A 22,437-nucleotide genomic window follows, 5' to 3' on the forward strand; every position below is an offset into this window, starting at 1 on the left:
GTTTTCTCAGGTTCTATGCAACCAAACTGGCTGAAATTTTGTAATAGTGATAAGAATCGCTATCCAAATCGAACTCAGTCATAAAATCTCCATAAAGTTGTAGAAAAATTATGATTTTTATGGACGCTTATTTCAGACTTGGGTTCGAAATTTGGAAGCAGTTTTCTCAGGTTCTATGGGACCAAACTGGCTGAAATTTTGTAATAGTGATAAGAATCGCAATCAAAATCGAACTCAGTCACAAAATCTCCATAAAGTCGTATTTTTAGAAAAATTATGATTTTTATGGACGCTAATTTCAGACTTGGGTTCGAAATTTAGAAGCAGTTTTCTCAGGTTCTATGCGACCAAACTGGCTGAAATAATGGAATAGTGATAAGAATCGTTAACCAAATCGAACTCAGTCACAAAATCTTCATAAAGTTTAATTTTAAGAAAAACCATCTTTTTTATGGAGGCTAATTTGAGACTTGGGTACGAACTTTAGAAGCAGTCTTCTCAGGTTCTATGCAACCAAACTGGCAGAAATTTTGAAATAGTGATAAGAATCGCTATCCAAATCGAATTCAGTCACAAAATCTCCATAAAGTTCTCTTTTTAGAAAAACCATCATTTTTATGGAGCTTTTCCAGCAATGGGATCCGACTTTGGAAGCAGTTTTCTCAGGTCGTATGGGACTAAATTGGCTGAAATTAAGGAAAATTGATAAGAAGCATGGGACAAATCGAAATCAGTTACAAATCTCCATAAAGTTGTATTTTTAGAAAAATTATGATTTTTATGGACGCACATTTCAGACTTGGGTTCGAACTTTGAAAGCAGTTTTCTCAGGTTTTATGGGACCAAACGGGCTGAAATATTGGAATAGTGATAAGAATCGTTAACCAAATCGAACTCAGTCACAAAATCTGCATAAAGTTTAATTATAAGAAAAACCATCTTTTTTATGGAGCCTAATTTCAGCCTTGGGTTCAAACTTGGGAAGCAGTTTTCTCAGGTTCTATGGGACCAAACTGGCTGAAATTTTCTAATATTGATAAGAATCGCTAACCAAATTGAATTCAGTCAAAATCTCCATAAAGTTGTATTTTTAGAAAATTTTTAATTTTTTTGGACGCTAATTTCAGACTTGGGTTCGAACTTTGGAAGCAGTTTTCTCAGGTTCTATGGGACCAAATTGGCTGAAATTTAGGAAAAGTGATAAGAAGCATGGTACAAATCGAAATCAGTCACAAAATCTCCATAAAATTGTATTTTTAGAAAAATTATTATTTTTATGGACGCTTATTTCAGACTTGGGTTCGAAATTTGGAAGCAGTTTTCTCAGGTTCTATGGGACCAAACTGGCTGAAATTTTGTAATAGTGATAAGAATCGCAATCAAAATCGAACTCAGTCACAAAATCTCCATAAAGTCGTATTTTTAGAAAAATTATGATTTTTATGGACGCTAATTTCAGACTTGGGTTCGAACTTTAGAAGCAGTTTTCTCAGGTTCTATGCGACCAAACTGGCTGAAATTTCGAAATAGTCATAAGAATCGCTAACCAAATTGAATTCAGTCACAAAATCTCCATAAAATTTTATTTTAAGAAAAATTATTATTTTGATGGACGCTAATTTCAGACTTGGGTTCGAACTTTTGAAGCAGTTTTGTCAGGTTCTATGGACCAAATTGGCTGAAATTTAGGAAAAGTTATTAGAAGCATGGTACAAATCGAAATCAGTCATAAAATCTCCATAAAAATGTATTTTTAGAAAAATTATGATTTTTAGTGACGCAAATTTCAGACTTGGGTTCGAACTTTGCAAGCAGTTTTCTCAGGTTTTAAGGGACCAAACGGGCTGAAATATTGGAATAGTGATAAGAATCGTTATCCAAATCGAACTCAGTCAAAAAATTCTCATAAAGTTGTCTTTTTAGAAAAACCATCTTTTTTATGGAGCCTTATTTCAGCCTTGGGTTCGAACTTTGTAAGCAGTTTTCTCAGGTTGTATGGGACTAAATTGGCTGAAATTAAGGAAAAGTGATAAGAAGCATGGTACAAATCGAAATCAGTTACAAATCTCCATAAAGTTGTATTTTGAGAAAAATTATTATTTTGATGGACGCTAATTTCAGACTTGGGTTCGAACTTTTGAAGCAGTTTTGTCAGGTTCTATGGACCAAATAGGCTGAAATTTAGGAAAAAGGATAAGAAGCATGGTACAAATCGAAATCATTCACAAAATCTCCATAAAGTTGTATTTTTAGAAAAATTATGATTTTTAGTGACCCAAATTTCAGACTTGGGTTCGAACTTTGCAAGCAGTTTTCTCAGGTTTTAAGGGACCAAACGGGCTGAAATATTGGAATAGTGATAAGAATCGTTATCCAAATCGAACTCAGTCACAAAATCTCCATAAAGTTGTATTTTTAGAAAAACCATCTTTTTTATGGAGGCTAATTGGAGACTTGGGTTCGAACTTTAGAAGCAGTTTTCTCAGGTTCTATGCGACCAAAATGGCTGAAATTTTTGAATAGTGATAAGAATCGATATCCAAATCGAACTCAGTTACAAAATCTCCATAAAGTTGTATTTTTAGGAAAATCATGATTTTTATGGACGCTAATTTCAGACATGGGTTCGAACTTTAGAAGCAGTTTTTTCAGGTTCTATGGGACCAAACTGGCTGAAATATTGGAATAAAGATAAGAATCGTTATCCAAATCTAACTCAGTCACAAAATCTCCATTAAGTTGTATTTTTAGAAAAACCATCTTTTTTATGGAGGCTAATTTGAGACTTGGGTACGAACTTTAGAAGCAGTTTTCTCAGGTTCTATGCAACCAAACTGGCTGAAATTTTGAAATAGTGATAAGAATCGCTATCCAAATCGAATTCAGTCACAAAATCTCCATAAAGTTCTTTTTTTAGAAAAACCATCTTTTTTATGGAGCCTAATTCCAGCCTTGGGTTCCAACTTTGTAAGCAGTTTTCTCAGGTTGTATGGGACAAAATTGGCTGAAATTAAGGAAAGGTGATAAGAAGCATGGTACAAATCGAAATCAGTTACAAATCTCCATAAAGTTGTATTTTTAGAAAAATTATGATTTTTATGGACGCTAATTTCAGACTTGGGTTCGAACTTTAGAAGCAGTTTTCTCAGTTTCTATGGGACCAAACTGGCTGAAATATTGGAATAGTGATAAGAATCGATATCCAAATTGAACTCAGTCACAAAATCTCCATAAAGTTGTATTTTTAGAAAAATCATGATTTTTATGGACGCTAATTTCAGACTTGGGTTCGAACTTTAGAAACAGTTTTCTCAGGTTCTATGGGACCAAACTGGCTGAAATATACGAATAGTGATAAGAATCGTTATCCAAATCGAACTCTGTCACAAAATCTCCATAAAGTTGTATTTTTAGAAAAACCATCTTTTTTATGGAGGCTAATTTGAGACTTGGGTTCGAACTTTAGAAGCAGTTTTCTCAGGTTCTATGCGACCAAACTGGCTGAAATTTTGAAATAGTGATAAGAATCGCTATCCAAATCGAATTCAGTCACAAAATCTCCATAAAAGTGAATTTTTTAAAAAATTATGATTTATATGGGCGCTTATTTCAGACTTGGGTTCTCGAACTCTAAAAGCAGTTTTCTCAGGTTCTAAGGGACCAAATTGGCTGAAATTTAGGAAAAGTTATAAGAAGCATGGTACAAATCGAAATCAGTCATAAAATCTCCATAAAAAAGTATTTTTAGAAAAATTATGATTTTTAGTGACGCAAATTTCAGACTTGGGTTCGAACTTTGCAAGCAGTTTTCTCAGGTTTTAAGGGACCAAACGGGCTGAAATATTGGAATAGTGATAAGAATCGTTATCCAAATCGAACTCAGTCAAAAAATCTTCATAAAGTTGTCTTTTTAGAAAAACCATCTTTTTTATGGAGCCTTATTTCAGCCTTGGGTTCGAACTTTGTAAGCAGTTTTCTCAGGTTGTATGGGACTAAATTGGCTGAAATTAAGGAAAAGTGATAAGAAGCATGGTACAAATCGAAATCAGTTACAAATCTCCATAAAGTTGTATTTTTAGAAAAACCATCTTTTTTATTGAGCCTAATTTCAGCCTTGGGTTCGAACTTTGGAAGCAGTTTTTTCTGGTTTTAAGGAACCAAACGGGCTGAAATATTGGAATAGTGATAAGAATCGTTATCCAAATCGAACTCATTCAAAAAATCTTCATAAAGTTGTCTTTTTAGAAAAACCATCTTTTTATGGAGCCTTATTTCAGCCTTGGGTTCGAACTTTGTAAGCAGTTTCCTCAGGTTGTATGGGACTAAATTGGCTGAAATTAAGGAAAAGTGATAAGAAGCATGGTACAAATCGAAATCAGTTACAAATCTCCATTAAGTTGTATTTTTAGAAAAATTATGATTTTTACTGACGCTAATTTCAGACTTGGGTTCGAACTTTAGAAGCAGTTTTCTCAGGTTCTATGCGACCAAACTGGCTGAAATTTCGAAAAAGTCATAAGAATCGCTAACCAAATTGAATTCAGTCACAAAATCTCCATAAAGTTGTATTCTTAGAAAAATTTTAATTTTTTTGGACGCTAATTTCAGACTTGGGTTCGAACTTTGGAAGCAGTTTTCTCAGATTCTATGGGACGAAATTGGCTGAAATTTAGGAAAAGTGATAAGAAGGATGGTACAAATCGAAATCAGTCACAAAATCTCCATTAAATTGTATTTTTAGAAAAATCATGATTTTTACTGACGCTAATTTCAGACTTGGGTTCGAACTTTAGAAGCAGTTTTCTCAGGTTCTATGCGACCAAAATGGTTGAAATTTTTGAATAGTGATAAGAATCGATATCCAAATCGAACTCAGTTACAAAATCTCCATAAAGTTGTATTTTTCGAAAAATCATGATTTTTATGGACGCTAATTTCAGATTTGGGTTCGAACTTTAGAAGCAGTTTTCTCAGGTTCTATGGGACCAAACTGGCTGAAATATTGGAATAGTGATAAGAATCGTTATCCTAATCGAACTCAGTCACAAAATCTCCATAAAGTTGTATTTTTAGAAAAACCATCTTTTTTATGGAGGCTAATTGGAGACTTGGGTTCGAACTTTAGAAGCAGTTTTCTCAGGTTCTATGCAACCAAACTGGCTGAAATTTTGTAATAGTGATAAGAATCGCTATCCAAATCGAACTCAGTCATAAAATCTCCATAAAGTTGTAGAAAAATTATGATTTTTATGGACGCAAATTTCAGACTTGGGTTCAAACTTTAGAAGCCATTTTCTCAGGTTCTATGGAACCAAACGGGCTGAAATATTGGAAAAGTTATAAGAAGCATGGTACAAATCGAAATCAGTCATAAAATCTCCATAAAAAAGTATTTTTAGAAAAATTATGATTTTTAGTGACGCAAATTTCAGACTTGGGTTCGAACTTTGCAAGCAGTTTTCTCAGGTTTTAAGGGACCAAACGGGCTGAAATATTGGAATAGTGATAAGAATCGTTATCCAAATCGAACTCAGTCAAAAAATCTTCATAAAGTTGTCTTTTTAGAAAAACCATCTTTTTTATGGAGCCTTATTTCAGCCTTGGGTTCGAACTTTGTAAGCAGTTTTCTCAGGTTGTATGGGACTAAATTGGCTGAAATTAAGGAAAAGTGATAAGAAGCATGGTACAAATCGAAATCAGTTACAAATCTCCATAAAGTTGTATTTTTAGAAAAATTATGATTTTTACTGACGCTAATTTCAGACTTGGGTTCGAACTTTAGAAGCAGTTTTCCCAGGTTCTATGTGACCAAACTGGCTGAAATTTCGAAATAGTCATAAGAATCGCTAACCAAATTGAATTCAGTCACAAAATCTCCATAAAATTTTATTTTAAGAAAAATTATTATTTTGATGGACGCTAATTTCAGACTTGGGTTCGAACTTTTGAAGCAGTTTTCTCAGGTTCTATGGACCAAATTGGCTGAAATTTAGGAAAAGTGATAAGAAGCATGGTACAAATCGAAATCATTCACAAAATCTCCATAAAGTTGTATTTTTAGAAAAATTAGGATTTTTAGTGACGCAAATTTCAGACTTGGGTTCGAACTTTGCAAGCAGTTTTCTCAGGTTTTATGGGACCAAACGGGCTGAAATATTGGAATAGTGATAAGAATCGTTATCCAAATCGAACTCAGTCACAAAATCTCCATTAAGTTGTATTTTTAGAAAAACCATCTTTTTTATTGAGCCTAATTTCAGCCTTGGGTTCGAACTTTGGAAGCAGTTTTTTCAGGTTTTAAGGAACCAAACGGGCTGAAATATTGGAATAGTGATAAGAATCGTTATCCAAATCGAACTCAGTCAAAAAATCTTCATAAAGTTGTCTTTTTAGAAAAACTATCTTTTTATGGAGCCTTATTTCAGCCTTGGGTTCGAACTTTGTAAGCAGTTTCCTGAGGTTGTATGGGACTAAATTGGCTGAAATTAAGGAAAAGTGATAAGAAGCATGGTACAAATCGAAATCAGTTACAAATCTCCATTAAGTTGTATTTTTAGAAAAATTATGATTTTTACTGACGCTAATTTCAGACTTGGGTTCGAACTTTAGAAGCAGTTTTCTCAGGTTCTATGCGACCAAACTGGCTGAAATTTTGAAATAGTGATAAGAATCGCTATCCAAATCGAATTCAGTCACAAAATCTCCATAAAAGTGAATTTTTTAAAAAAATATGATTTATATGGGCGCTTATTTCAGACTTGGGTTCTCGAACTCTAAAAGCAGTTTTCTCAGGTTCTAAGGGACCAAATTGGCTGAAATTTAGGAAAAGTTATAAGAAGCATGGTACAAATCGAAATCAGTCATAAAATCTCCATAAAAAAGTATTTTTAGAAAAATTATGATTTTTAGTGACGCAAATTTCAGACTTGGGTTCGAACTTTGCAAGCAGTTTTCTCAGGTTTTAAGGGACCAAACGGGCTGAAATATTGGAATAGTGATAAGAATCGTTATCCAAATCGAACTCAGTCAAAAAATCTTCATAAAGTTGTCTTTTTAGAAAAACCATATTTTTTATGGAGCCTTATTTCAGCCTTGGGTTCGAACTTTGTAAGCAGTTTTCTCAGGTTGTATGGGACTAAATTGGCTGAAATTAAGGAAAAGTGATAAGAAGCATGGTACAAATCGAAATCAGTTACAAATCTCCATAAAGTTGTATTTTTAGAAAAATTATGATTTTTACTGACGCTAATTTCAGACTTGGGTTCGAACTTTAGAAGCAGTTTTCCCAGGTTCTATGTGACCAAACTGGCTGAAATTTCGAAATAGTCATAAGAATCGCTAACCAAATTGAATTCAGTCACAAAATCTCCATAAAATTTTATTTTAAGAAAAATTATTATTTTGATGGACGCTAATTTCAGACTTGGGTTCGAACTTTTGAAGCAGTTTTCTCAGGTTCTATGGACCAAATTGGCTGAAATTTAGGAAAAGTGATAAGAAGCATGGTACAAATCGAAATCATTCACAAAATCTCCATAAAGTTGTATTTTTAGAAAAATTAGGATTTTTAGTGACGCAAATTTCAGACTTGGGTTCGAACTTTGCAAGCAGTTTTCTCAGGTTTTATGGGACCAAACGGGCTGAAATATTGGAATAGTGATAAGAATCGTTATCCAAATCGAACTCAGTCACAAAATCTCCATTAAGTTGTATTTTTAGAAAAACCATCTTTTTTATTGAGCCTAATTTCAGCCTTGGGTTCGAACTTTGGAAGCAGTTTTTTCTGGTTTTAAGGAACCAAACGGGCTGAAATATTGGAATAGTGATAAGAATCGTTATCCAAATCGAACTCATTCAAAAAATCTTCATAAAGTTGTCTTTTTAGAAAAACCATCTTTTTATGGAGCCTTATTTCAGCCTTGGGTTCGAACTTTGTAAGCAGTTTCCTCAGGTTGTATGGGACTAAATTGGCTGAAATTAAGGAAAAGTGATAAGAAGCATGGTACAAATCGAAATCAGTTACAAATCTCCATAAAGTTGTATTTTGAGAAAAATTATGATTTTTATGGACGCTAATTTCAGACTTGGGTTCGAAATTTAGAAGCAGTTTTCTCAGGTTCTATGCGACCAAACTGGCTGAAATTTCGAAATAGTCATAAGAATCGCTAACCAAATTGAATTCAGTCACAAAATCTCCATAAAATTTTATTTTAAGAAAAATTATTATTTTGATGGACGCTAATTTCAGACTTGGGTTCGAACTTTTGAAGCAGTTTTGTCAGGTTCTATGGACCAAATAGGCTGAAATTTAGGAAAAAGGATAAGAAGCATGGTACAAATCGAAATCATTCACAAAATCTCCATAAAGTTGTATTTTTAGAAAAATTATGATTTTTAGTGACCCAAATTTCAGACTTGGGTTCGAACTTTGCAAGCAGTTTTCTCAGGTTTTAAGGGACCAAACGGGCTGAAATATTGGAATAGTGATAAGAATCGTTATCCAAATCGAACTCAGTCACAAAATCTCCATAAAGTTGTATTTTTAGAAAAACCATCTTTTTTATGGAGGCTAATTGGAGACTTGGGTTCGAACTTTAGAAGCAGTTTTCTCAGGTTCTATGCGACCAAAATGGCTGAAATTTTTGAATAGTGATAAGAATCGATATCCAAATCGAACTCAGTTACAAAATCTCCATAAAGTTGTATTTTTAGGAAAATCATGATTTTTATGGACGCTAATTTCAGACATGGGTTCGAACTTTAGAAGCAGTTTTTTCAGGTTCTATGGGACCAAACTGGCTGAAATATTGGAATAAAGATAAGAATCGTTATCCAAATCTAACTCAGTCACAAAATCTCCATTAAGTTGTATTTTTAGAAAAACCATCTTTTTTATGGAGGCTAATTTGAGACTTGGGTACGAACTTTAGAAGCAGTTTTCTCAGGTTCTATGCAACCAAACTGGCTGAAATTTTGAAATAGTGATAAGAATCGCTATCCAAATCGAATTCAGTCACAAAATCTCCATAAAGTTCTTTTTTTAGAAAAACCATCTTTTTTATGGAGCCTAATTCCAGCCTTGGGTTCCAACTTTGTAAGCAGTTTTCTCAGGTTGTATGGGACTAAATTGGCTGAAATTAAGGAAAGGTGATAAGAAGCATGGTACAAATCGAAATCAGTTACAAATCTCCATAAAGTTGTATTTTTAGAAAAATTATGATTTTTATGGACGCTAATTTCAGACTTGGGTTCGAACTTTAGAAGCAGTTTTCTCAGTTTCTATGGGACCAAACTGGCTGAAATATTGGAATAGTGATAAGAATCGATATCCAAATTGAACTCAGTCACAAAATCTCCATAAAGTTGTATTTTTAGAAAAATCATGATTTTTATGGACGCTAATTTCAGACTTGGGTTCGAACTTTAGAAACAGTTTTCTCAGGTTCTATGGGACCAAACTGGCTGAAATATACGAATAGTGATAAGAATCGTTATCCAAATCGAACTCTGTCACAAAATCTCCATAAAGTTGTATTTTTAGAAAAACCATCTTTTTTATGGAGGCTAATTTGAGACTTGGGTTCGAACTTTAGAAGCAGTTTTCTCAGGTTCTATGCGACCAAACTGGCTGAAATTTTGAAATAGTGATAAGAATCGCTATCCAAATCGAATTCAGTCACAAAATCTCCATAAAAGTGAATTTTTTAAAAAATTATGATTTATATGGGCGCTTATTTCAGACTTGGGTTCTCGAACTCTAAAAGCAGTTTTCTCAGATTCTATGGGACCAAATTGGCTGAAATTTAGGAAAAGTTATAAGAAGCATGGTACAAATCGAAATCAGTCATAAAATCTCCATAAAAAAGTATTTTTAGAAAAATTATGATTTTTAGTGACGCAAATTTCAGACTTGGGTTCGAACTTTGCAAGCAGTTTTCTCAGGTTTTAAGGGACCAAACGGGCTGAAATATTGGAATAGTGATAAGAATCGTTATCCAAATCGAACTCAGTCAAAAAATCTTCATAAAGTTGTCTTTTTAGAAAAACCATCTTTTTTATGGAGCCTTATTTCAGCCTTGGGTTCGAACTTTGTAAGCAGTTTTCTCAGGTTGTATGGGACTAAATTGGCTGAAATTAAGGAAAAGTGATAAGAAGCATGGTACAAATCGAAATCAGTTACAAATCTCCATAAAGTTGTATTTTTAGAAAAATTATGATTTTTACTGACGCTAATTTCAGACTTGGGTTCGAACTTTAGAAGCAGTTTTCCCAGGTTCTATGTGACCAAACTGGCTGAAATTTCGAAATAGTCATAAGAATCGCTAACCAAATTGAATTCAGTCACAAAATCTCCATAAAATTTTATTTTAAGAAAAATTATTATTTTGATGGACGCTAATTTCAGACTTGGGTTCGAACTTTTGAAGCAGTTTTCTCAGGTTCTATGGACCAAATTGGCTGAAATTTAGGAAAAGTGATAAGAAGCATGGTACAAATCGAAATCATTCACAAAATCTCCATAAAGTTGTATTTTTAGAAAAATTAGGATTTTTAGTGACGCAAATTTCAGACTTGGGTTCGAACTTTGCAAGCAGTTTTCTCAGGTTTTATGGGACCAAACGGGCTGAAATATTGGAATAGTGATAAGAATCGTTATCCAAATCGAACTCAGTCACAAAATCTCCATTAAGTTGTATTTTTAGAAAAACCATCTTTTTTATTGAGCCTAATTTCAGCCTTGGGTTCGAACTTTGGAAGCAGTTTTTTCTGGTTTTAAGGAACCAAACGGGCTGAAATATTGGAATAGTGATAAGAATCGTTATCCAAATCGAACTCATTCAAAAAATCTTCATAAAGTTGTCTTTTTAGAAAAACCATCTTTTTATGGAGCCTTATTTCAGCCTTGGGTTCGAACTTTGTAAGCAGTTTCCTCAGGTTGTATGGGACTAAATTGGCTGAAATTAAGGAAAAGTGATAAGAAGCATGGTACAAATCGAAATCAGTTACAAATCTCCATTAAGTTGTATTTTTAGAAAAATTATGATTTTTACTGACGCTAATTTCAGACTTGGGTTCGAACTTTAGAAGCAGTTTTCTCAGGTTCTATGCGACCAAACTGGCTGAAATTTCGAAAAAGTCATAAGAATCGCTAACCAAATTGAATTCAGTCACAAAATCTCCATAAAGTTGTATTCTTAGAAAAATTTTAATTTTTTTGGACGCTAATTTCAGACTTGGGTTCGAACTTTGGAAGCAGTTTTCTCAGATTCTATGGGACGAAATTGGCTGAAATTTAGGAAAAGTGATAAGAAGGATGGTACAAATCGAAATCAGTCACAAAATCTCCATTAAATTGTATTCTAAGAAAAATTTTAATTTTTTTGGACGCTAATTTCAGACTTGGGTTCGAACTTTGGAGGCAGTTTTCTCAGATTCTATGGGACCAAATTGGCTGAAATTTAGGAAAAGTTATAAGAAGCATGGTACAAATCGAAATCAGTCATAAAATCTCCATAAAAAAGTATTTTTAGAAAAATTATGATTTTTAGTGACGCAAATTTCAGACTTGGGTTCGAACTTTGCAAGCAGTTTTCTCAGGTTTTAAGGGACCAAACGGGCTGAAATATTGGAATAGTGATAAGAATCGTTATCCAAATCGAACTCAGTCAAAAAATCTTCATAAAGTTGTCTTTTTAGAAAAACCATCTTTTTTATGGAGCCTTATTTCAGCCTTGGGTTCGAACTTTGTAAGCAGTTTTCTCAGGTTGTATGGGACTAAATTGGCTGAAATTAAGGAAAAGTGATAAGAAGCATGGTACAAATCGAAATCAGTTACAAATCTCCATAAAGTTGTATTTTTAGAAAAATTATGATTTTTACTGACGCTAATTTCAGACTTGGGTTCGAACTTTAGAAGCAGTTTTCCCAGGTTCTATGTGACCAAACTGGCTGAAATTTCGAAATAGTCATAAGAATCGCTAACCAAATTGAATTCAGTCACAAAATCTCCATAAAATTTTATTTTAAGAAAAATTATTATTTTGATGGACGCTAATTTCAGACTTGGGTTCGAACTTTTGAAGCAGTTTTCTCAGGTTCTATGGACCAAATTGGCTGAAATTTAGGAAAAGTGATAAGAAGCATGGTACAAATCGAAATCATTCACAAAATCTCCATAAAGTTGTATTTTTAGAAAAATTAGGATTTTTAGTGACGCAAATTTCAGACTTGGGTTCGAACTTTGCAAGCAGTTTTCTCAGGTTTTATGGGACCAAACGGGCTGAAATATTGGAATAGTGATAAGAATCGTTATCCAAATCGAACTCAGTCACAAAATCTCCATTAAGTTGTATTTTTAGAAAAACCATCTTTTTTATTGAGCCTAATTTCAGCCTTGGGTTCGAACTTTGGAAGCAGTTTTTTCTGGTTTTAAGGAACCAAACGGGCTGAAATATTGGAATAGTGATAAGAATCGTTATCCAAATCGAACTCATTCAAAAAATCTTCATAAAGTTGTCTTTTTAGAAAAACCATCTTTTTATGGAGCCTTATTTCAGCCTTGGGTTCGAACTTTGTAAGCAGTTTCCTCAGGTTGTATGGGACTAAATTGGCTGAAATTAAGGAAAAGTGATAAGAAGCATGGTACAAATCGAAATCAGTTACAAATCTCCATTAAGTTGTATTTTTAGAAAAATTATGATTTTTACTGACGCTAATTTCAGACTTGGGTTCGAACTTTAGAAGCAGTTTTCTCAGGTTCTATGCGACCAAACTGGCTGAAATTTCGAAAAAGTCATAAGAATCGCTAACCAAATTGAATTCAGTCACAAAATCTCCATAAAGTTGTATTCTTAGAAAAATTTTAATTTTTTTGGACGCTAATTTCAGACTTGGGTTCGAACTTTGGAGGCAGTTTTCTCAGATTCTATGGGACGAAATTGGCTGAAATTTAGGAAAAGTGATAAGAAGGATGGTACAAATCGAAATCAGTCACAAAATCTCCATTAAATTGTATTTTTAGAAAAATCATGATTTTTACTGACGCTAATTTCAGACTTGGGTTCGAACTTTAGAAGCAGTTTTCTCAGGTTCTATGCGACCAAAATGGCTGAAATTTTTGAATAGTGATAAGAATCGATATCCAAATCGAACTCAGTTACAAAATCTCCATAAAGTTGTATTTTTCGAAAAATCATGATTTTTATGGACGCTAATTTCAGATTTGGGTTCGAACTTTAGAAGCAGTTTTCTCAGGTTCTATGGGACCAAACTGGCTGAAATATTGGAATAGTGATAAGAATCGTTATCCTAATCGAACTCAGTCACAAAATCTCCATAAAGTTGTATTTTTAGAAAAACCATCTTTTTTATGGAGGCTAATTGGAGACTTGGGTTCGAACTTTAGAAGCAGTTTTCTCAGGTTCTATGCAACCAAACTGGCTGAAATTTTGTAATAGTGATAAGAATCGCTATCCAAATCGAACTCATAGTCATAGTCATAGTCATAAAATCTCCATAAAGTTGTAGAAAAATTATGATTTTTATGGACGCAAATTTCAGACTTGGGTTCAAACTTTAGAAGCCATTTTCTCAGGTTCTATGGAACCAAACGGGCTGAAATATTGGAAAAGTTATAAGAAGCATGGTACAAATCGAAATCAGTCATAAAATCTCCATAAAAAAGTATTTTTAGAAAAATTATGATTTTTAGTGACGCAAATTTCAGACTTGGGTTCGAACTTTGCAAGCAGTTTTCTCAGGTTTTAAGGGACCAAACGGGCTGAAATATTGGAATAGTGATAAGAATCGTTATCCAAATCGAACTCAGTCAAAAAATCTTCATAAAGTTGTCTTTTTAGAAAAACCATCTTTTTTATGGAGCCTTATTTCAGCCTTGGGTTCGAACTTTGTAAGCAGTTTTCTCAGGTTGTATGGGACTAAATTGGCTGAAATTAAGGAAAAGTGATAAGAAGCATGGTACAAATCGAAATCAGTTACAAATCTCCATAAAGTTGTATTTTTAGAAAAATTATGATTTTTACTGACGCTAATTTCAGACTTGGGTTCGAACTTTAGAAGCAGTTTTCCCAGGTTCTATGTGACCAAACTGGCTGAAATTTCGAAATAGTCATAAGAATCGCTAACCAAATTGAATTCAGTCACAAAATCTCCATAAAATTTTATTTTAAGAAAAATTATTATTTTGATGGACGCTAATTTCAGACTTGGGTTCGAACTTTTGAAGCAGTTTTCTCAGGTTCTATGGACCAAATTGGCTGAAATTTAGGAAAAGTGATAAGAAGCATGGTACAAATCGAAATCATTCACAAAATCTCCATAAAGTTGTATTTTTAGAAAAATTAGGATTTTTAGTGACGCAAATTTCAGACTTGGGTTCGAACTTTGCAAGCAGTTTTCTCAGGTTTTATGGACCAAATTGGCTGAAATTTAGGAAAAGTGATAAGAAGCATGGTACAAATCGAAATCATTCACAAAATCTCCATAAAGTTGTATTTTTAGAAAAATTAGGATTTTTAGTGACGCAAATTTCAGACTTGGGTTCGAACTTTGCAAGCAGTTTTCTCAGGTTCTATGGACCAAATTGGCTGAAATTTAGGAAAAGTGATAAGAAGCATGGTACAAATCGAAATCATTCACAAAATCTCCATAAAGTTGTATTTTTAGAAAAATTAGGATTTTTAGTGACGCAAATTTCAGACTTGGGTTCGAACTTTGCAAGCAGTTTTCTCAGGTTTTATGGGACCAAACGGGCTGAAATATTGGAATAGTGATAAGAATCGTTATCCAAATCGAACTCAGTCACAAAATCTCCATTAAGTTGTATTTTTAGAAAAACCATCTTTTTTATTGAGCCTAATTTCAGCCTTGGGTTCGAACTTTGGAAGCAGTTTTTTCTGGTTTTAAGGAACCAAACGGACTGAAATATTGGAATAGTGATAAGAATCGTTATCCAAATCGAACTCATTCAAAAAATCTTCATAAAGTTGTCTTTTTAGAAAAACCATCTTTTTATGGAGCCTTATTTCAGCCTTGGGTTCGAACTTTGTAAGCAGTTTCCTCAGGTTGTATGGGACTAAATTGGCTGAAATTAAGGAAAAGTGATAAGAAGCATGGTACAAATCGAAATCAGTTACAAATCTCCATTAAGTTGTATTTTTAGAAAAATTATGATTTTTACTGACGCTAATTTCAGACTTGGGTTCGAACTTTAGAAGCAGTTTTCTCAGGTTCTATGCGACCAAACTGGCTGAAATTTCGAAAAAGTCATAAGAATCGCTAACCAAATTGAATTCAGTCACAAAATCTCCATAAAGTTGTATTCTTAGAAAAATTTTAATTTTTTTGGACGCTAATTTCAGACTTGGGTTCGAACTTTGGAGGCAGTTTTCTCAGATTCTATGGGACGAAATTGGCTGAAATTTAGGAAAAGTGATAAGAAGGATGGTACAAATCGAAATCAGTCACAAAATCTCCATTAAATTGTATTTTTAGAAAAATCATGATTTTTACTGACGCTAATTTCAGACTTGGGTTCGAACTTTAGAAGCAGTTTTCTCAGGTTCTATGCGACCAAAATGGCTGAAATTTTTGAATAGTGATAAGAATCGATATCCAAATCGAACTCAGTTACAAAATCTCCATAAAGTTGTATTTTTCGAAAAATCATGATTTTTATGGACGCTAATTTCAGATTTGGGTTCGAACTTTAGAAGCAGTTTTCTCAGGTTCTATGGGACCAAACTGGCTGAAATATTGGAATAGTGATAAGAATCGTTATCCTAATCGAACTCAGTCACAAAATCTCCATAAAGTTGTATTTTTAGAAAAACCATCTTTTTTATGGAGGCTAATTGGAGACTTGGGTTCGAACTTTAGAAGCAGTTTTCTCAGGTTCTATGCAACCAAACTGGCTGAAATTTTGTAATAGTGATAAGAATCGCTATCCAAATCGAACTCAGTCATAAAATCTCCATAAAGTTGTAGAAAAATTATGATTTTTATGGACGCAAATTTCAGACTTGGGTTCAAACTTTAGAAGCCATTTTCTCAGGTTCTATGGAACCAAACGGGCTGAAATATTGGAAAAGTTATAAGAAGCATGGTACAAATCGAAATCAGTCATAAAATCTCCATAAAAAAGTATTTTTAGAAAAATTATGATTTTTAGTGACGCAAATTTCAGACTTGGGTTCGAACTTTGCAAGCAGTTTTCTCAGGTTTTAAGGGACCAAACGGGCTGAAATATTGGAATAGTGATAAGAATCGTTATCCAAATCGAACTCAGTCAAAAAATCTTCATAAAGTTGTCTTTTTAGAAAAACCATCTTTTTTATGGAGCCTTATTTCAGCCTTGGGTTCGAACTTTGGAAGCAGTTTTTTCAGGTTTTAAGGAACCAAACGGGCTGAAATATTGGAATAGTGATAAGAATCGTTATCCAAATCGAACTCAGTCAAAAAATCTTCATAAAGTTGTCTTTTTAGAAAAACCATCTTTTTTATGGAGCCTAATTTCAGCCTTGGGTTCGCATTTTGTAAGCAGTTTTCTCAGGTTGTATGGGACTAAATTAGCTGATATTTGGGAAAAGTGATTAGAAGCATGGTACAAATCAAAATCAGTCATAAAGTTGTATTTTAAGAAAAATCATGATTTTTACTGACGCTAATTTCAGACTTGGGTTCGAACTTAAGAAGCAGTTTTCTCAGGTTCTATGCGACCAAACTGGCTGAAATTTCGAAATAGTCATAAGAATCGCTAACCAAATTGAATTCAGTCACAAAATCTCCATAAAATTGTATTTTTAGAAAAATTATTATTTTTATGGACGCTAATTTCAGACTTGGGTTCGAACTTTTGAAGCAGTTTTCTCAGGTTCTATGGACCAAATTGGCTGAAATTTAGGAAAAGTGATAAGAAGCATGGTACAAATCGAAATCATTCACAAAATCTCCATAAAGTTGTATTTTTAGAAAAATTATTATGTTTAGTGACGCAAATTTCAGACTTGGGTTCGAACTTTGCAAGCAGTTTTCTCAGGTTTTATGGGACCAAACGGGCTGAAATATTGGAATAGTGATAAGAATCGTTATCCAAATCGAACTCAGTCACAAAATCTCCATTTAGTTGTATTTTTAGAAAAACCATCTTTTTTATTGAGCCTAATTTCAGCCTTGGGTTCGAACTTTGGAAGCAGTTTTTTCAGGTTTTAAGGAACCAAACGGGCTGAAATATTGGAATAGTGATAAGAATCGTTATCCAAATCGAACTCAGTCAAAAAATCTTCATAAAGTTGTCTTTTTAGAAAAACCATCTTTTTTATGGAGCCTAATTTCAGCCTTGGGTTCGCATTTTGTAAGCAGTTTTCTCAGGTTGTATGGGACTAAATTAGCTGATATTTGGGAAAAGTGATTAGAAGCATGGTACAAATCAAAATCAGTCATAAAGTTGTATTTTAAGAAAAATCATGATTTTTACTGACGCTAATTTCAGACTTGGGTTCGAACTTAAGAAGCAGTTTTCTCAGGTTCTATGCGACCAAACTGGCTGAAATTTCGAAATAGTCATAAGAATCGCTAACCAAATTGAATTCAGTCACAAAATCTCCATAAAATTGTATTTTTAGAAAAATTATTATTTTTATGGACGCTAATTTCAGACTTGGGTTCGAACTTTTGAAGCAGTTTTCTCAGGTTCTATGGACCAAATTGGCTGAAATTTAGGAAAAGTGATAAGAAGCATGGTACAAATCGAAATCATTCACAAAATCTCCATAAAGTTGTATTTTTAGAAAAATTATTATGTTTAGTGACGCAAATTTCAGACTTGGGTTCGAACTTTGCAAGCAGTTTTCTCAGGTTTTATGGGACCAAACGGGCTGAAATATTGGAATAGTGATAAGAATCGTTATCCAAATCGAACTCAGTCACAAAATCTCCATTAAGTTGTATTTTAAAAAAACCATCTTTTTTATTGAGCCTAATTTCAGCCTTGGGTTCGAACTTTGGAAGCAGTTTTTTCAGGTTTTAAGGGACCAAACGGGCTGAAATATTGGAATAGTGATAAGAATCGTTATCTAAATCGAACTCAGTCTAAAAATCTTCATAAAGTTGTATTTTAAGAAAAACCATCTTTTTTATGGAGCCTAATTTCAGCCTTGGGTTCGAACTTGGGAAGCAGTTTTCTCAGGTTCTATGGGACCAAACTGGCTGAAATTTTCTAATATTGATAAGAATCGCTAACCAAATTGAATTCAGTCACAAAATCTCCATAAAAAGGTATTTTTAGAAAATTTTTAATTTTTTTGGACGCTAATTTCAGACTTGGGTTCGAACTTTGGAAGCAGTTTTCTCAGGTTCTATGGGACCAAATTGGCTGAAATTTAGGAAAAGTGATAAGAAGCATGGTACAAATCGAAATCAGTCATAAAGTTGTATTTTTAGAAAAATCATGATTTTTACTGACGCTAATTTCAGACTTGGGTTCGAACTTTAGAAGCAGTTTTTTCAGGTTCTATGCGACCAAACTGGCTGAAATTTTGAAATAGTGATAAGAATCGCTATCCAAATCAAATTCAGTCACAAAATCTCCATAATGTTGTATTTTTAAATAAATTATGATTTTTATGGACGCTAATTTCAGACTTGGGTTCTCGAACTTTGGAAGCAGTTTTCTCAGGTTCTATGGGACCAAATTGGCTGAAATTTAGGAAAAGTGATTAGAAGCATGGTACAAATCGAAATCTCCATAAGTTGTATTTTTAGAAAAATCATGATTTTTATGGACGATAATTTCAGACCTGGGTTCGAACTTAAGGAGCAGTTTTCTCAGGTTCTATGGGACCAAACTGGCTGAAATATTGGAGTAGTGATAAGAATCGTTATCCAAATCGAACTTAGTAACAAAATCTCCATTAAGTTGTATTTTAAGAAAAACCATCTTTTTTATTGAGCCTAATTTCAGCCTTGGGTTCGAACTTTGGAAGCAGTTTTTTCAGGTTTTAAGGGACCAAACGGGCTGAAATTTTGTAATAGTGATAAGAATCGCTATCCAAATCGAACTCAGTCACAAAATCTCAATAAAGTTGTAGAAAAATTAAGATTTTTATGGACGCAAATTTCAGACTTGGGTTCAAACTTTAGAAGCCATTTTCTCAGGTTCTATGGAACCAAACGGGCTGAAATATTGGAATAGTGATAAGAATCTTTATCCAAATCGAACTCAGTCACAAAATCTTCATAAAGTTGTCTTTTTAGAAAAACCATCTTTTTTATGGAGCCTAATTTCAGCCTTGGGTTCGCATTTTGTAAGCAATTTTCTCAGGTTGTATGGGACTAAATTGGCTGAAATTTGGGAAAAGTGATTAGAAGCATGGTACAAATCAAAATCAGTCATAAAGTTGTATTTTAAGAAAAATCATGATTTTTACTGACGCTAATTTCAGACTTGGGTTCGAACTTAAGAAGCAGTTTTCTCAGGTTCTATGCGACCAAACTGGCTGAAATTTCGAAATAGTCATAAGAATCGCTAACCAAATTGAATTCAGTCACAAAATCTCCATAAAATTGTATTTTTAGAAAAATTATTATTTTTATGGACGCTAATTTCAGACTTGGGTTCGAACTTTTGAAGCAGTTTTCTCAGGTTCTATGTACCAAATTGGCTGAAATTTAGGAAAAGTGATAAGAAGCATGGTACAAATCGAAATCATTCACAAAATCTCCATAAAGTTGTATTTTTAGAAAAATTATGATGTTTAGTGACGCAAATTTCAGACTTGGGTTCGAACTTTGCAAGCAGTTTTCTCAGGTTTTATGGGACCAAACGGGCTGAAATATTGGAATAGTGATAAGAATCGTTATCCAAATCGAACTCAGTCACAAAATCTCCATTAAGTTGTATTTTAAAAAAACCATCTTTTTTATTGAGCCTAATTTCAGCCTTGGGTTCGAACTTTGGAAGCAGTTTTTTCAGGTTTTAAGGGACCAAACGGGCTGAAATATTGGAATAGTGATAAGAATCGTTATCTAAATCGAACTCAGTCTAAAAATCTTCATAAAGTTGTATTTTAAGAAAAACCATCTTTTTTATGGAGCCTAATTTCAGCCTTGGGTTCGAACTTGGGAAGCAGTTTTCTCAGGTTCTATGGGACCAAACTGGCTGAAATTTTCTAATATTGATAAGAATCGCTAACCAAATTGAATTCAGTCACAAAATCTCCATAAAAAGGTATTTTTAGAAAATTTTTAATTTTTTTGGACGCTAATTTCAGACTTGGGTTCGAACTTTGGAAGCAGTTTTCTCAGGTTCTATGGGACCAAATTGGCTGAAATTTAGGAAAAGTGATAAGAAGCATGGTACAAATCGAAATCAGTCATAAAGTTGTATTTTTAGAAAAATCATGATTTTTACTGACGCTAATTTCAGACTTGGGTTCGAACTTTAGAAGCAGTTTTTTCAGGTTCTATGCGACCAAACTGGCTGAAATTTTGAAATAGTGATAAGAATCGCTATCCAAATCAAATTCAGTCACAAAATCTCCATAATGTTGTATTTTTAAATAAATTATGATTTTTATGGACGCTAATTTCAGACTTGGGTTCTCGAACTTTGGAAGCAGTTTTCTCAGGTTCTATGGGACCAAGTTGGCTGAAATTTAGGAAAAGTGATTAGAAGCATGGTACAAATCGAAATCAGTCATAAAGTTGTATTTTTAGAAAAATCATGATTTTTACTGACGCTAATTTCAGACTTGGGTTCGAACTTTAGAAGCAGTTTTCTCTGGTTCTATGCGACCAAAATGGCTGAAATTTTTGAATAGTGATAAGAATCGATATCCAAATCGAACTCAGTTACAAAATCTCCATAAAGTTGTATTTTTAGAAAAATCATGATTTTTATGGACGCTAATTTCAGACTTGGGTTCGAACTTTAGAAGCAGTTTTCTCAGGTTCTATGGGACCAAACTGGCTGAAATATTGGAATAGTGATAAGAATCGTTATCCAAATCGAACTCAGTCACAAAATCTCCATAAAGTTGTATTTTTAGAAAAACCATCTTTTTTATGGAGGCTAATTTGAGACTTGGGTTCGAACTTTAGAAGCAGTTTTCTCAGGTTCAATGCAACCAAACTGGCTGAAATTTTGAAATAGTGATAAGAATCGCTATCCAAATCGAATTCAGTCACAAAATCTCCATAAACTTGTCTTTTTAGAAAAACCATATTTTTTATGGAGCCTAATTCCAGCCTTGGGTTCGAACTTTGGAAGCAGTTTTATCAGGTTTTAAGGGACCAAACGGGCTGAAATATTGGAATAGTGATAAGAATCGTTATCCAAATCGAACTCAGTCAAAAAATCTTCATAAAAATGTCTTTTTAGAATAACCATCTTTTTTATGGAGCCTTATTTCAGCCTTGGGTTCGAACTTTGTAAGCAGTTTTCTCAGGTTGTATGGGACTAAATTGGCTGAAATTAAGGAAAAGTGATAAGAAGCATGGGACAAATCGAAATCAGTTACAAATCTCCATAAAGTTGTATTTTTAGAAAAATTATGATTTTTATGGACGCAAATTTCAGACTTGGGTTCGAACTTTGAAAGCAGTTTTCTCAGGTTTTATGGGACCAAACTGGCTGAAATTTTCTAATATTGATAAGAATCGCTAACCAAATTGAATTCAGTCACAAAATCTCCATAAATATGTATTTTTAGAAAAATTTTAATTTTTTTGGACGCTAATTTCAGACTTGGGTTCGAACTTTGGAAGCAGTTTTCTCAGGTTCTATGGGACCAAATTGGCTGAAATTTAGGAAAAGTGATAAGAAGCATGGTACAAATCGAAATCAGTCACAAAATCTCCATAAAATTGTATTTTTAGAAAAATTATTATTTTTATGGACGCTTATATCAGACTTGGGTTCGAAATTTGGAAGCAGTTTTCTCAGGTTCTATGGGACCAAACTGGCTGAAATTTTGTAATAGTGATAAGAATCGCAATCAAAATCGAACTCAGTCACAAAATCTCCATAAAGTCGTATTTTTAGAAAAATTATGATTTTTATGGACGCTAATTTCAGACTTGGGTTCGAACTTTAAAAGCAGTTTTCTCAGGTTCTATGCGACCAAACTGGCTGAAATTTCGAAATAGTCATAAGAATCGCTAACCAAATTGAATTCAGTCACAAAATCTCCATAAAATTTTATTTTAAGAAAAATTATTATTTTGATGGACGCTAATTTCAGACTTGGGTTCGAACTTTTGAAGCAGTTTTGTCAGGTTCTATGGACCAAATTGGCTGAAATTTAGGAAAAGTTATTAGAAGCATGGTACAAATTGAAATCAGTCATAAAATCTCCATAAAAATGTATTTTTAGAAAAATTATGATTTTTAGTGACGCAAATTTCAGACTTGGGTTCGAA

This window comes from Hesperophylax consimilis, unplaced genomic scaffold, assembly GCF_061612785.1.
Source record: "Hesperophylax consimilis isolate HC1 unplaced genomic scaffold, BYU_Hcon_1.0 scaffold_53, whole genome shotgun sequence".
Classification (NCBI taxonomy): Eukaryota; Metazoa; Arthropoda; class Insecta; order Trichoptera; family Limnephilidae; genus Hesperophylax; species Hesperophylax consimilis.